Source organism: Artibeus jamaicensis, unplaced genomic scaffold, assembly GCF_021234435.1.
Source record: "Artibeus jamaicensis isolate MK-2021 breed Jamaican fruit bat unplaced genomic scaffold, CSHL_Jam_final contig_889, whole genome shotgun sequence".
Taxonomy (NCBI): Eukaryota; Metazoa; Chordata; class Mammalia; order Chiroptera; family Phyllostomidae; genus Artibeus; species Artibeus jamaicensis.
The window spans coordinates 383,151-385,501 of NW_026522005.1; the positions used below are offsets into that span (position 1 = coordinate 383,151).

The window sequence follows — 2,351 nt, forward strand, 5'->3', positions numbered from 1 at the left end:
AGATAGACTGATAATTTTATTTTGTTCATTACATGGTTTCAAAGATGTTTTTTGCTAACCTATTTGCTCAAAGAAATACAGCTTTCTGGTGAGGAAGATGATAAGTTGAGATACAAAACCTGAATTAGACTAGTGAGGTTGACATACTTGAAGGCAAGGATAAGAGGGGAGGGATGTTCTAAGAGTAGAGTAAGTTGAGGCCAGTAAGATTTATTAAAAAAACAGACATTATTAAGTATAAGTTATAATGCATAATAAATATCAAATCAAACACCATTTGGCATAACATTTGAAAAACAGAAAGCCTGCTTTAAAAAAGCATTAACTTGCATTTCATAGCCCTCTCTTAGCAGGATACCTGTTAGAGGCAAGAGAACAAGACTGGAGAGAGAAAAAACAAGCCAAGGGGCGCTCCTGATCCAGGTGAAAGTTTGCAGTTCAGCAGTTAGAATTGGGTTGCAAAGGGATTGAAGCCTTTGTAAGATGAGACACATCAGTAGTAATTGTGCATCGTTTTACCTCTGTGAGATATATTTCAGAATAAGAATGAAGACTTTACTTTCAGGGATCATTTCTGTAGTTCATTACTAGAGAAGATTCTCTGCATGTGTAGAGCACCCGAAACCACCATGAGGAGATGGAATGTTCTCTCCTGAGCATGAAGCTGGCTCTTGGTGTTGCTTTGGTAACTGCCATTTGCCATCAATGGTCATTCTTCTCTCTCCTTGGAGAGAGTAAGAGGGACAGAACACTGTCTGAGTGGGGAAAAAAAAGAATGACATCCCATCTTGGCTCAAGTCCTTAGGTTGCCAATGAGACAAATGTAAGTAGAAGAGTAGAAATATAATTTCATTGCAAGTTGCATTGTGATTGCTTGCCAAAATTTACATGTACATGGAAGATAAAGAAGACATTTCTTCTTTGCTTTCTTTTTTTTTTTTTTTTTTACTTTCTTTTTTTTTTTTTTTTTAAATTTTATTTAGTTATTTTTCAAGTACAGTTTTTTGTCTATTTTTCCCATCCCAGCCTCCCCTGCCCCTTGCTCCCCACCCCCCTCCCATTTCCTCCCCCCTTAGTTCTCGTCCCTGTGTCCTTCCTATTTGTTCCTCCAAATCCCTCCCCCTTTTTCCCCTTAACTTCCCTTCCTTCTCCCCTCTTGTCACTATCCCCTTGTTCTCTATTTCAGTGTCTTTGTTTTTTGGGGTTTTTTTTTCTGCTTACTTGTTTGTTTTGTTGTTTAGCTTCCTGTTAAAGGTGAGATCATATGGTATTTGTCTTTCAGCACCTGGCCTATTTCACTCAGCATAATGCTTTCCAGTTCCATCCATGTTGTTGCAAAGGGTAGTAGCTCCTTCTTTCTCTCTGCAGCATAGAATTCCATTGTGTATATGTACCACAATTTTTGGATCCATTCATTTACTGATGGGCACCTAGGTTGCTTCCAACTCTTGGCTATTATAAAATAAGAAAAAATGCTATACCTCAGAAGGACCAAGAAATTTTTCATACACTTACTCCTTTTAAGTGTATTGCATTTAAACTTATAACACTGTATTTTTATTTTAATTAAGCACAATACATAGTATTTATTAATTTGTTTATCTGGTCTTAAAATTTTAAGATATATCATAGAAGTATTATAAAATGGTAGCTGAGACTACCATTTGGTAAGTATTATAAAATGGTAAGCCAAGGGGGAAAAGAGAAAAGCAAATAGACTACACACAAAGAAATTTGGGAAAAATGGAATTATGCCTTAGTATCTCTATGTGCCATGAGTTCTAACTTTCTTCCATCCAGATCAAGAATTTTTTTCATTTAATGTGTTTTTCTTTTACTGCATGAGGTATTTGGCTTGTTTCTACGATTTGGCACTTACTTTTGATGACTAACACTGTTTTAGAGGAAGATTTGAAATCATTGCTGCAGTTTACCTCACAGAACCTTGAGTTTTATGAGGAATTTCTCCTTAACTGTGTTAAGTATTCTAAAATAATCTCACTAGGGGATGCAGAGTGTTTTATCCTCCAAATATTCAGTTCTGTCCCGTAAAAGAACATCCTCAAAATCGCCTCACCATTGTCAGACTATGTGACTGCCTTAGAATTAGAATTTGAAAGTCACTTTTATGAGACGCTTTGGTCCTCCCCTACTGAATCCATATCCAAAATAAGAAAACTCCCCTTTTAGGTCTACCACATATTAAGATTTCTAAAGAGCTATACAAAGAACTTGGTTCTGGGAGATACACAGATGCACTGTTAAATCTGCAGACTCGAAAGCATCATTCTCCAGAGCACACTGTCACAATGACATGAAGCAAACCTGTCCAAGGTCACACCTTTGTCATA

The 2,351-nt window shown here is 36.6% G+C and overlaps 1 non-coding gene across 1 annotated transcript; it reads left to right on the forward strand.

Annotated features, from left to right (window-relative positions):
* Positions 1-549: 549 nt before the first annotated feature.
* Positions 550-764, forward strand: LOC119042593 (small nucleolar RNA U3). The gene has a single exon (XR_005081255.2). It is a non-coding gene; the product is annotated as a small nucleolar RNA U3 (small nucleolar RNA).
* The last annotated feature ends 1,587 nt before the right edge of the window (positions 765-2,351 follow it).